The sequence below is a fragment of the Falco naumanni genome, chromosome 3 (genome assembly GCF_017639655.2).
Source record: "Falco naumanni isolate bFalNau1 chromosome 3, bFalNau1.pat, whole genome shotgun sequence".
Classification (NCBI taxonomy): Eukaryota; Metazoa; Chordata; class Aves; order Falconiformes; family Falconidae; genus Falco; species Falco naumanni.
In genome coordinates this window covers 93,864,865-93,877,739 of record NC_054056.1, presented here as the reverse complement: position 1 = coordinate 93,877,739, position 12,875 = coordinate 93,864,865, and the positions used below count along the sequence as shown (strand labels likewise).

The window sequence follows — 12,875 nt, the reverse complement described above, 5'->3', positions numbered from 1 at the left end:
TTATAGCCTAACGGGGTCTCAGCACTGGTTGACATCTTTACACGCAAGTGTTATGGAAATAATAACCCAACCCACAGCCCATCCCATACTCAACTGCCTTCTAACTGGGACTGACTCCTGTTTATACGGAGCACAGGAAGAAAGACCGCGAACACAGAGGCTTGTAAATATGCATGTCTTTTCAGCGTAAAACATGGAAACCTCCCTTTCCTCCCCACCCACCTCATATCAAGTTCTGGCAAGATTTTGGTACTTCCCGGAGGACAGGCTCTCTGCCTACGTAGAGAGGTACCTTCTACTTGCTGTGCACGATGCAGCCCCGTTGCAGCCATGCCAGTCATCTCCTGAAAACGCCAGCCTGGCCTCCAGATCCCCTGTACCACCTCTCCAGCAGCGCATCTTCATTCTGCCTGCACCCAGGTTGCAGGGAAGGAACTCTCTTTGCCGGGGAGCTAAGAGCCGATTGCTTCTTCTGAAGATGGAGCTGAGAAACGAGCAAGCAGGTACCATGTCTTCCCTTCAAACAGTGAGCAAAGCTGCCTACCTCCTCTTCCCCATCACTGTAACCCAGTACTTCAGTGGGAAGAGCACCCTGGACACAGTGGACCCAGATTCAATTCATTCCTCCACCTGAGAGAAGACAAGTCCGTCAGGGTATGCTTCTCGCTGGCAGGCTTCACAAGGGGACCTTTAGCTCCTACTGAATATGTGTTATATTTGTACAAAAATTAATGACAGAACATTGATCCTGAAAGCAATCACATCCTGTTGGTCTGCTGGCCAGAGCTCACAGCCAAAGGTAAGGAAATGTGGTTCTGCTCCGTGCTCTAGAACTATTTCTGTGTGTTATCTGGTGATTATTACTGTGTAAAATAAATAAACTCAGATTACCTTTCTGAGGAGTATCAGGGTTCCCTAGCACCTTCCTTGCAGCGGTAAGCAGCATGGTGAAACACCGAAACCACACTATAGATAACAAATCAGACCTTGGCTTCCTTCATCATAAAAAAAGATGGGAAGAAACAAACATATGCAGAAACCTGCCATTTTCATCTCCCCAAGGAAACCACATGTTAATGCCCCCCAGCCTGATAAAAGACTTTCCCTTCGGCATTGCAGCCAGCCAACTGTGCGGGGTTGCTAACTTGACAGCAATGAACATATGCTCAAAGGAAGACACCAACAGGTGTGACACAAAAAGAGCACATGCACTTGGCCCAGCAAAGATGCCCCCCACCAGGCTACAGAGCAAGCCCCCACTGGTACTGCACCTCTCACAAACACTGGGTTTGGAGTATCACTGGTTTTGCAGGCTCAGCAGCCAGCCTTCCCTCAAAGTGTTTAATTCAGATTAATTAAGATTAAGACCCTCCCCCCAAAAGACTACAAAAAACAGTACCTTACTGTTCAGTAAGATACATACTGCTCAGTATAAAAGAAGCAGAGGAAAGGATCTCCAGCAAACATGGAGACAGAATTGAGATTTTAAAGCCCTAGGATCAAATAAAAAATATGTGCTTCCTTTATTTTTAAATCCTTTTGAACATTTTTAGATCTGTAAAAATATTCAGTTAGAACAACTGCAATCAAAATAATATACTGTGTATTGTTGTAATCTAGTTTGGGGATTCTTTTCCGCTCCCAAAACGTAACACAGGCTTGTTTGTAGGTAGAGAAACATTTTTATTTTTGCAATTTATCTTTTCTCTCAAGAAAATGCACTTTTAAATTACATGCAGAATGGATTCATAAATTTGAAGCAGTTTGCAGGCTGTTGGAGCTGAAAAAATAATTTGAGAAACTGCAGCGTTTTGGCCAGGTATTCTCACATCCAGCCCTTTCCACCGAGCCAGTCCCGGCGCTGGGTACAATTCAGCTGATGACTTGCCCTTTGTTACGCTGTCAGTCGAGCTGCCGAGCATTTCTGACTCAGGTGGGCAGAACACTTCACACCCCAGTAGCCATGACCACAGACTGGGAGGAACCCAGCAGGAGCTATTGTTGCCAAGGGAGAATTTGTCAGAGCAAGAAGCTCGCTGGGGAAGGGAGGAGCAGGCCAAAATCACCAGCAAGGCTGGTCTGTGGGAGGAAGGGGGGGGGGGGGGGGGTGATTTTTGGTTGGTGGCAAAGCACCAAGGCATAGAAAAAGAGCACTTTCGAGCCACATGTACCCAAATGAATGTATCGAAGAGCCATCTGAACACCGTTTGAGCCGCTAAGCCTTGTTTACTTGGAGAGGTGATACGCAGGCGATGTACATTCTTCTGTGAATGTCGGAGTGGTGCCAGGGACCGCATGAGCCAGAGGCAGGGCATGGCTAGCACTCCTAAATCTTCCTGGGAGTGGCATGCTGCACAAGTGTCAGGGGAGGCTTCATTTACAGCCGAGGTACAGGTACGTCAGCCTGGCTTGTGACCCAAGAACGTGCAGGGAACTTCCCCGAGTTTGCGTCCAGCTGCTGGAGGGGTAGGTTTGGTATTGCAGATCAAGTGGCTGTGCACCGAGCTTGAAACTTTGGTTAGAAAGAGAACTCCTAACCGTGTCGGCCTCAACACCAGCTATCTGTGACATGGGGAAAACAAGTAGTTCAGAGAGCTTCTTGGTCAGTGCTGAGTAGCTGTGGCGTGCGTGCGTGCGTGTGTGTGTGCGTGCTCGTGTGCGTATATATATGTATTTACCTTCTAGTACAAACAGAATCCCCTGACCCCCTCCCAGTACAGGCTGCACCCTGTCCCAGTAGAAACTGGAACCCCAGTCCCTGTCCCAGTATAAACTGGCAGCTGTAGCCCAAAGCACCTGAGCCTGAGGACAGCAGGCAGTGTGCTGATTTGGTTTAGCGTTAGTCCTGCAGGGCACAGGGAGCTGGACCGGATGATCTGTTCTGTGTCGCTTCCAACTTGAGATCTTCTGTGATTCTGTATACTGCACTGACTCATGGATTTAAGCATGCTCTGTGGAGTTCAGGACATTTTAAGAACTTCCTGCCTGAACATCAACCACAGCTCTAGCTGGACACTTCCAAATCTCCACCTTGTCTTATGACCTGCTTATTAACACCCTCCCACCCCATGCGCTTTCCCCTAGTTGTGGGATGCAGCACAGATCTTTCCATGCTTTAAGACCATCTGAAGATTTCATCTGTACTAGTGATTTTCACTGCCTCTTTTTCTTCAGCCACATTCTGAAAACAGATACGCTTCATACTTCTTTTATTACCCACCTTCCTTTTCGTTTTCACAGCAGGTGGAACATTTTCTACAGCAGGTTTTTGGGGTTTAGGGTTTTCCCCCAGATCTTGTCCCTCAACCTATTCTCCTTAGAAAAGCACCCAATCTTTGCTTTTGAGTTCTGAGCTTTCATTGTGCAAACCATCTTCTCTGAAAACTGGCAGTGGTACACATCTTAATCCATGGCCTAGCAAGTCTTCCTGTGTGCTGTTATCTCTATACAACTTTTTGTATTTGTAGGCGTGAGCTGTAACCAGTCTTGGTGACAGTTTTTCTGTTAAAGAAGAAAAATGACATTGTAAAATCTAGAGCTGATCAACAAATCTGTTGGTGAAGCTCAGAGGAACTCACAGCATTCTGAAGTTGTCTACTGCTATTACAGCTGCTCACATGCCACTTACTGTATCACAGAGATCATTTGGTTACAGTCTAGTTGCACTCTTAATGAGGCTAGTCAGGAGCCTGACAAGTTTGGAAGAAAAAAAAATTAACTTAGAAGTAAGACATTAAATATTTGAAAGATAGTAACATCCGTAAACTTGGTAGTCTCCTTCAGTAGTTTAACTTTCTTCTCATTGAAACCTCATTTTCAGGTTAAGTAACAAGAAAAAGAGAAGCCAGAAGTTGGGGGCGGGGGGTGAGGGTGGCACAGGGAAGAGTACCTGCACCGTGGGACCTTAGAGCTGGAGGTTTTGCTTCAAAAATCTTTCCTGGAGGCTTGGGTTTCAAAGTCTGCCCTCGATAAATGACGAGAAAGATTGGCTTGGTAACTCTGGCCCTGGCATGCAAGTGGCAGGATGGGATCTCAGCCCCTTCTTCAGCCTCAGTTCTTCCATATGGCCACAGGCAAATCTTGTGGATGTTTGCCTGAGAGCTTTGTCCCTACAGAGCCTCACCCTGCAGGACTGACTGGGTGTAGATGTCAATTTGCTACTGACCTTTAAACGACTATAAAACTGTAACTTGGCCACACTACAAGCACTCCCACTAATTTTATACTTCCTGGGGCTTATCTATTATACAAAACCAGACAGGTTTCACAAACTGAGAAGTTGTACAGAAGAGCAGCTTTTATCACAGCCCAGTACTATGCATGTGTGTATTCTTTGTTTTGACATCAGCTCAATCGTGTCCCGTTTAGATAATTGACCAGAGAAGAACTACAAAAACTTTCCATGCTACATAAAGTATCCATCTTGAGGAAGAACCTGACAGAAAAGACAAAAAGGAGGCAAGGCATTTTTCTTTGTTTCTTCAGCTGAGCTTATTTGTAAAATATACAACTCTCACATGCTTTTTTTAGAGTAATACAGACCCTGTGGGACAGCTGTAAGTCTCCATACCTTATAGGAGTATTCTCAAAACATTGCGACGTTGGGTTGGATATACTACTTGAAATGTGTGTATAGATGAAAAAAAATTAAATAATTACCTTTTTTTAAACTAGATTCACTAGTCCCACCACACAACGCTGGGTCTTTAAAATGTCAGGTAGCTGGCAGGGGGGCACCGTAAGAATCCACAAATGTTTGATGAATATAAATATTGAAGCAGGAGATTCTCCAGTCAGGATGGAAAGGGGTCAGTACCAAATAGTTTTGTTCCAGCTATTGACACGAGCACATCCTAACAGCCTGGTTGAACTTTTTGGATGAAGAAACAGCCATTAACTGGCTCCCACCAGGGTATATCTGAGACCTCATTACTAAATCAGACAGAATTCTTAGGCTGGTTAAGTTACAGGAATTGATGCTGTGCCAGGAGACCAAGGGGAATACAAAGATAGTAACAAACTCTGGAGATCCTTGGAGGAAAAACGGTGTTGAGGGTGGGAAGGAGGAAGAAGAGGCAGGGCATGAGAATCAAGTTGCTCTGCAAGAAATAAAACAAACAAGGTGGGGTTTGATTCATTGTTTTGAAGGACTTGCATTCTTTGTCTCCTAAAATTTCCTCTGCCGTAACAACCTCAGGTTCTCTTCAGAAACCCATTCTCTGTATAGGGCACTTGCTATGCTCAATCAAAACTCTTTGAGCATACTCGGGCAGGCTGGCAGCTCTCAACCACTATATAAAGGCTGGCTTCCACCTGCCTTTTCCACAGCGCAGGCATTTAATTACGCGCTTTGTCCTCTGTACAGCTGCAGTTTTTCACAGACCTTATTTATCTTGAGATTTCAGCTCATCTTTCAAATTTGGTTGAAATTGGGTCCCAAAGTTTTTAAGGGGAATTGCTGAATGTACAGAGAGATAAACAACACAATCTCATAAACCTCCTTTCAAAGGCAACCAGGCTGAAAAATGCCAGGTTTTAATTTCTGATCCTGTTCATGCCAAATGTTGTCTAATATTTCAGCAGCAATCTGTGGCCCTGAGAGCCTCTTTCAATCCTATCAAGAATATAAAATAAATTGTGATAAATGTAGTCAGTATAAAATAAAATGAGTTGAAATTGGTTGCTGGGATGCAAAACTGAAGTTGACAGGCAGTTGTGAGGAAACTTGCAAGAAAATGCTTATTTTATGTATTTCTTTGGGGCTTAGCAGCCTGGAGCTGTCAAGACGGTTTTGCACATGCTCAGCAGCAAAAACAAGAGAACAGAGTGATTCTACCAGTGGAAAATATAAGTTCCTACTGCATTACAAACCTTCAAGATTAGAAATGCTATTAATGCCTATAACTTGACTAAAGTTAATTAAATATGTATTTAGGGGGCTAAGTTGGCCTTCTAAAACTACATCTTCAATTTCTTTAGTAGCCTGTTGTGATAATTCTGCCAAGGGCTTGTGAAAATCTAAATAAAATATATTAGTAAGTTCACCTTCATCCATACCTCTATTGAACCATTCAGGTATCAGTAGGACATTAAGGAGACTTTTCTTCCTAGAAATTGTCGGGTTTTAGACCACCTCATAAAATGACTTTGAAGTGCTGTATCATTCCATTTTTAACTTCAAAGGATCATCTAATACACAATGCAATGTATTAATAATTATTTGGATTACCTTATGAAAATATAGGCTTGGTATATTACTTATTGATCCTTTTAACGGCAAATGTTTATAGCAAGAGTTTGCATGTATCCTATAGCAGCTACACTATTTCATTTCTGAGGTTCTCCAGAAGTCCTCAGGGAGTACCCTATGAGATGGGTAACTTGCACCCTAGCATTTTTTCTGATGCCTTCAACTTTAACAGCTATGGTGCATTTCTAAAGAATGTACAGAAAATAAATAATCTGTCATTTAAAAAACAAGAGACAAACTCAGGATAAATGCATACAAGACAAGAAGCTCTGAAATTAAGTGGCAGAACTGATTCGAAACAAGACATTATGGAGCCTTTTTCCTGACAGTCAACATTAAAATAACATTAGCTAGTAAGCACAAATAAATAAAAAATAAGTGCAAAAATAAATCAAAGTAGGTATAATAGAATAATGTTAGTCTGAAGTTTGCTTCAAGACATCCTGTCTCTTCTGGTAACACTTTTTAACTATTATGTTGCTTACTCAAGAGCAGTTACACATAACGGAAATGAATACAAGCTAAAAAGAGTTCCAAGTTCCCAAATCCAGTGGCTATTGTTTGCAAAAATAAAAGAACTGTTTTCATCTATAAACCAACAGAATTACTTTGGATTCAGTAATTCAGCCCTGTGTGGAGGATCAGAATAAGACCAATGCACATTTACTTTAGCAACACCATATTAAATTCACTCAAACTTGTACTTCCAGCCCCGGAGGACCCATGTGCAGTCAGTGCTCCCAGCAGAGTGGGTGGCCAACCGCCTCCATGCATCCCAGGGCAAAGCATGCCCATTTTGGCACCATCCAGGAGAAATGGAGAAGAGAACATGTGATAGGCTCTTCCCACGTGTCTTTGGAAGACAGCAAATACCTCAGCATTGGACAATCGGTTAAGAATGCAAATATAATAAAATCATAATATATAAACCATATATATTCCACTTGCAGACCTCTGTCTGGCCAAGTGTTTTCAAATGCTCATGTTAAATCTCCTTTTTATTGCTGATGCTGGGGATATTTCATTTGATTTCTTCACGGTTCTGATGACTGCAGCAGCATCTCTAAAATGCTCCTTACCTGTATCTCAAAATAGCCTGATTAATCAACCATATTCAAGAGTGATGAACTTTGTTCTTCCGTGCAGCTTTTGAGTTTGCATCTAATATTGTAAAATCAACTCAGGTACAGAAACAAACTGATTTTTTCCTGGGAAAGTAGATACACCCAAAGCAATGCCAAGGTGCCTGATTTCAAAATAAGCTCTCAGCAATTCAAGAAGTTGTGCACTTGTACATTCAGTATGTCACTAATGCTCTTAAACATTACAATGAAAGGAACCAAATGAGATGCGTATATGGACCTATATATATGTGACAGCCTCACCACCCAGACCTCTCAAATCCTCTTTTCAGCTAATTGGTTGCAGGAAGTTATTACAGCCCTTCAAGTGCAGCCAGGTCCTGATGTTCTCCCCCATCTCATATGCTAAATGTCAGAAATAAAAGTTCTTTAGATTAAATTCAGCTCTTGGTGACCCCTGTGTAAACTTACAGTTTTTCATACCTTTCAAGAGCTTTTTCTAAACAAGGAAGAACAGCATCTAGCTTCCTTTCTGAGAAAGATCAGTAGGAAGTAAAGAGCAATGCCAATTTATCTTCATCATTTGGCGACAAGTCCTGTGAAAAAAGTTGCCATTTTACCTTACTTTTTTTTCCCAGCATCAGGGAACATGCTAACTTACAATTCATCACTTCTATGCCATTTATTTGACGGGTATCCTGACATCCTTCTTGGACATTTGTCATTTCAGTGACAAGATGTATGCAAACATTTTAAAATTATTTTTGTGAAAATGACCTTTGCATTTTACTGACAGTTGAATGTGAGGAATCACCTGTGGGGACTCTTCCAGCCATGCATTAACTCTCTAATACGTGTACTTAAACCAGTCCATACACAAAATCATTTGAGAATTTTAATCCATGGTACAGGATTACTTATGGAGGATGCACTGGTACTTTGATTCTTCAGCTAAATGCGTCATTTTTTGTAAAACTAGACTATGGACAGGCAGGTGAGCAGGTTAGAAAGGATTCTGAGGACATCTTCAACAAGGCAGAGAGAAAGGCCTTGTGAGATCCAGCAGCTCTAACTAGTTTCCACTCAGCAATGGAAAACAGCAGCCTTATCCACAACTTACATGTTTTATCACTGGCACCTAACAGAGAGTCAGATTCTGATTCATTTTAGACTGCTAGGGGGGTGGGGAACGACGACAAAAAGAAAAGTCAAGTCTCAAGTGTAAAATGCATCTATCCCTCACTAAAGTGCCTCAGTTGGGTCAACCTTTAAGAGTGTCCTGAGGAGGAAGGGTGTCAGTTGATCCAAAAGCACGATCAGGCTACAAAGAAGAGGAATAAAAGATCTCATTCCCTTGTGCAAAGCTTGAAGTTTGGCTTGTAAATCACAGGCTGTGGCCAAGCAAAGAAATAAAGATAGCTAGGACATATTCCTAAAAATGTTAATGAAGGGTTTATTCCAGAAAGGTGGTAATACTCCAACACTCTTGCTTTTGCTAAGTGGGGTCAAGAATCTCAAAGCCCTCCAGAAGCACACAGAGGCTGCGTAAGAATACTCCTATATACAGTATAATCATGTTGCCTTGAAAATCAGCACAGAAAGGTATGTAACAAAGTCACCACAGTCAGGATTTTGGGCAAGCAGCTTTCGCAAGAGTAGCTCCTGACAGCAGGAGAGCACACAGCAGAGCTGCCAACTCATTTTTTTCCCTTGCAGGCTGTAGATTTGCAGAATCATCTCCTGGTCTCCAGAGAAGCGCCCTTTGCTAGGCTGCCTTTCCTCATTTTCCTGTTCCCAGGAAAAAAACCAATCAATCAGAACATCTCCATTTGCTAGCAGCAGCCTGGTTAGCACCACGAGTAACTACCACTGTGCCTTCCAGTCCTGACAGCATTCTCTGACTTTTAAGAGCTATTCCTACAGACTTCCTGGACTGCATTCCCTGGCCTGTGTGAGGGTGATCCCCCAAAACCCCTGCCATCCTCTTCCATAACCCTGCCTTGCTACCCATCCACTGTTAATTGAATATGGTTAAGCCCAGGGAAGAATAACTGAACACTTACGAGAGAAAGGATGGGAGGGAAGAAGAAAGAACTATATGATGTGTTAGAAGGAGAATAAAAGGTATCTGGGATCATTTTCTTGCTCTCCCTCCTCCCATTTCTTCCTCTCATATAAGAAAGTAAAGTAAGAATGACTGTAAATAAACATACATATATGTACTTTCATATGCAAATGTGTCTAACTCTACAAATGAGTTTTTGCTCCTAGCTGCTGACAAGTACGCCTGACAGTCTGAGATAGTGAAAGTGCAAGTCATCGAACAAAAAGCTGTGTGGAGAGCAGCAGAGAAAATGCATTTGAAGAAAAGGGAAACTGCTTAAAGCCTATCTTTTTAAGAGACCAAGTTCCCTGGTCAAAACTGCAATAAGCAAGACAAAATAAAACATTCCACGCTGGGGGGAAAGTGCAGGAAATGTAAGAATAGAAGACAGCAGGAGAGTATCTGTTCAAGAAACGACATATGCAAAGGTGAGTAAAGTCTCATTCCATGGATCCGTTTCAAATGGCAGTGTTCATGAAATCCAGAGGAGTGGAAACGGTGTTTGGCAAAAATACCCCACTTAAAGAGGAATTAGTTCAGTGTCTATTGACATATGGGGCTGTTAGCAAACAAAAAACATGGTTAGTGGCAATTAGGGTTATTGCAGGAGACGTTCCATTCACGTCAAAACCAGAAATAATGGAGAGGACTGAATGGAAAGGCTGATGTTTTCCTTCCACAAAACTATTAACACTGCCTACAGCATTGCAGCCTACTTCACAAGGGGTTCCCCTATATTTCCTGGAGATACCAAAACGCGATACATACTTGCGCTTCATCTAACGTATGCTCCCAGTCTGGATTCTTCATGCACTTTTAAGAATTATAATTTCTCCTGTATCAGTTAATTTTTCATCATGTTACTGCAAAATATTCAAGTACCTCTGAAAATGTATAGCCTATATTTGGGCGGTTGCCATTTCAATGAGACTTTTCTACAAACTAAAGGTTTAAAGCTTATGTTAAAAATGAACTCTGTAACATAACTTGAAGCAAGTTGCAGCAAATGCTGTGCCATCATACCATCTGTGTTCAAGTACAGTTCTCAAGCTCTCCTCCTATTGCTTCCTAAAGTGGAAAATAATGGTAAAAAATAAAAACATAAGATGAAGAAGCATTGTGTATTGGAATACATAATGATCCTGAGCCTTACAACACTTGTTTCAAAAATTAGCTCCTCTGTATCTGAATATCCCAACAAAGCATTATTGGGGAAGTAAAAGGAAGGTTATATTCTTAACATTTAAATTAAACAGTGATGTTCTCACCTGACACAGCTAGTAAATTCCAGTGAGCTTTTATTTACCCAGCATTGCCCACTTTGCTTTTTTTTTTTTTCTTCTCTCTTCACAAGTGTTCCAGCAATATTCCACAGTAATGCAGGTGAAATTCATTAAACCTTGGAGTAAATGGAAGGCACTAGAACTGACAAGAAATCAAAGAAAAAAATATACCCCACTGTTAAATCAATGTCTAAGATAACAGAAGTTTAGATGGACAAAATAAGTACGACAAACTCCAACATACATCTTAGGCCATGAGAAAGGGTAGTAAGGGATCCATAAACAAATCCTATAGGTAAAATGCCACCACAGAAAACCTAATGGTTCTTTATATGGTACAATTTTAAGGGTAAATGAAAAAAAAAGCCCTATTCTTAACAGAGCTTAAAATAGCACCTTTCTGATACTCAGTCAAAAGGCAAGATCATTATTTTGAAGATTTAGAAATAAACCTCTGTTCTGGTCACTTTCTCTCAGGTCTACAGTCACTTGAGCACTGCAAGGTGGAAGGAAGACAGGGAGCGTGCAGACAACCTACCTCAGAAGCGCCTGGAAAAGACAGGCATGCAGGCAAAACTAGGAAGGCATGAGGCAGAAGGCAGCACATCTGCAGGGGAAACCGCTGACGCTGTTTTCTCTGGTAGCCTATCAACCTGGTCCCGGCCAGTCATTTGTCAAGAGCACTAACAGATTCCTAATTTCCTCTTGCTTTCTGAGAAGCAAGCACCTAATTCTTCCTATGCTATTTCATCATACGGCCCTACCAACAGATTTTGATGATTCTGTCTACAGAAATACATGCCTGTCCTGCACTGTGGCTATTTCTGCATGAGTTGTGTTGAATGATTATCCGAGCAGGAGTCACTCAGAAAGCTGGTAATGCTTGATTTCCAGTTATGGCTCCACAGTTGGGATACAGTAACTGACCATGTGACCAGAGCCTGAGGTTTTACATGAGACCTTGCATTGAAATGGAATAGGGTGGTGTGCTCGCGGGGGTCTCCCGCAGGCAGGAGAGCCTGGAGCAAGCCCCTGGGAAAGGAATCAATCACTCTCTCCTGCTGGAGATGCTCCTGTTCTGTGGCACTGCCAGATACAACCTGTGTCTGCATGAAAAAAATGTCTCTACCGCCTCTATTCTGCCTGGCCCTTTTCAAAAGATGTATCGAGGTGCCTTCTCCATCGTATTACTTTCCATCTTCTAATTCTGTGAGAGGGTACTGATCCCCAGAGTGCAGGAGAAAGCATATGAGAGATGCCTCATCAACATCTGGGTGGTGCTGGCAGAAATACCCCTTTGCCTTTCAAAGGAGAGGCTCGCAGGGCTGTATCTGCAGAGCCCGCCCGCATGTCCACCCCACCATCCCAGGCAGGGTCACTCAGGGCCCGGTCACCACTCCTCGGGCTCCCCCCCAGGCTCCTTGTGCTGAACTCCTCTGGGCCTTTCCAACCCCCAACCTCCTTCCCACTCCTGAATTTCAGTATTAGGTTCCCGGCCCGCGGTTCCGTGCCTTGCTGGGCACATGCAGGCTGCGCCGGGAAAGACCCTGTCCCTTCAGTACCCCGGGAGATCACCCGCCAGCCCGCTTCCCTCAGGGGGACCGCACGCTGCGGCCCTGCCACGGGCATGGTGCCGGAGTCGGCCTGCCTGCCCTGCGGGGGCTTGGCAAGGGGGGTTAACTGGGAAAACTCGGTCCTCCTGGAAAACACAAAAGCCCGGAGAGTGGGGTATGTCATATGGGGGGCGCGGGTGGCACCAACACAACCCACGACCGCGTTACGTGGTGCCACCCCCCGAGCCCCGTTTCCACAGGCGCGGGGGCAGCTCCGCCACCGCCGATCTCCTCAGCCCATCAGCGGCGAAGGCGGGGGGGGGGGGGGCGGGCGCGGATGAAGGGGCCTCTGCGCCGGGCGGCGGCCGGAGCGGGCCGGGCCGGGCCAGGCGGGGCGAGGCGGCTGGCGGGGAGTCAGAGGCCGCGGCTGTGTGGGCGGGACGCCGCCTCGCCCCGGCCCGGCCTTGCGGCAGCCCCGAAACGCGAACGACCCCCCCCTCCCCCCCCAGCTCCGCAGTCAGGGAGGGGCGGGGGAAGGGAAGGCGCGCGCCCGCGGGCGGGGCCGCCACCTCTAGGCGTGTCCCGCCGGCCCGCGCGCCGCCG

At 44.3% G+C, this 12,875-nt stretch overlaps 1 long non-coding RNA gene across 1 annotated transcript; it reads left to right on the top strand.

The window, feature by feature from the left end:
* Positions 1-9,619: 9,619 nt before the first annotated feature.
* On the top strand, positions 9,620-11,536 carry LOC121084960. The gene is made up of 2 exons (XR_005826909.1): positions 9,620-9,864; positions 11,197-11,536. It is a non-coding gene; the product is annotated as an uncharacterized LOC121084960 (long non-coding RNA).
* The last annotated feature ends 1,339 nt before the right edge of the window (positions 11,537-12,875 follow it).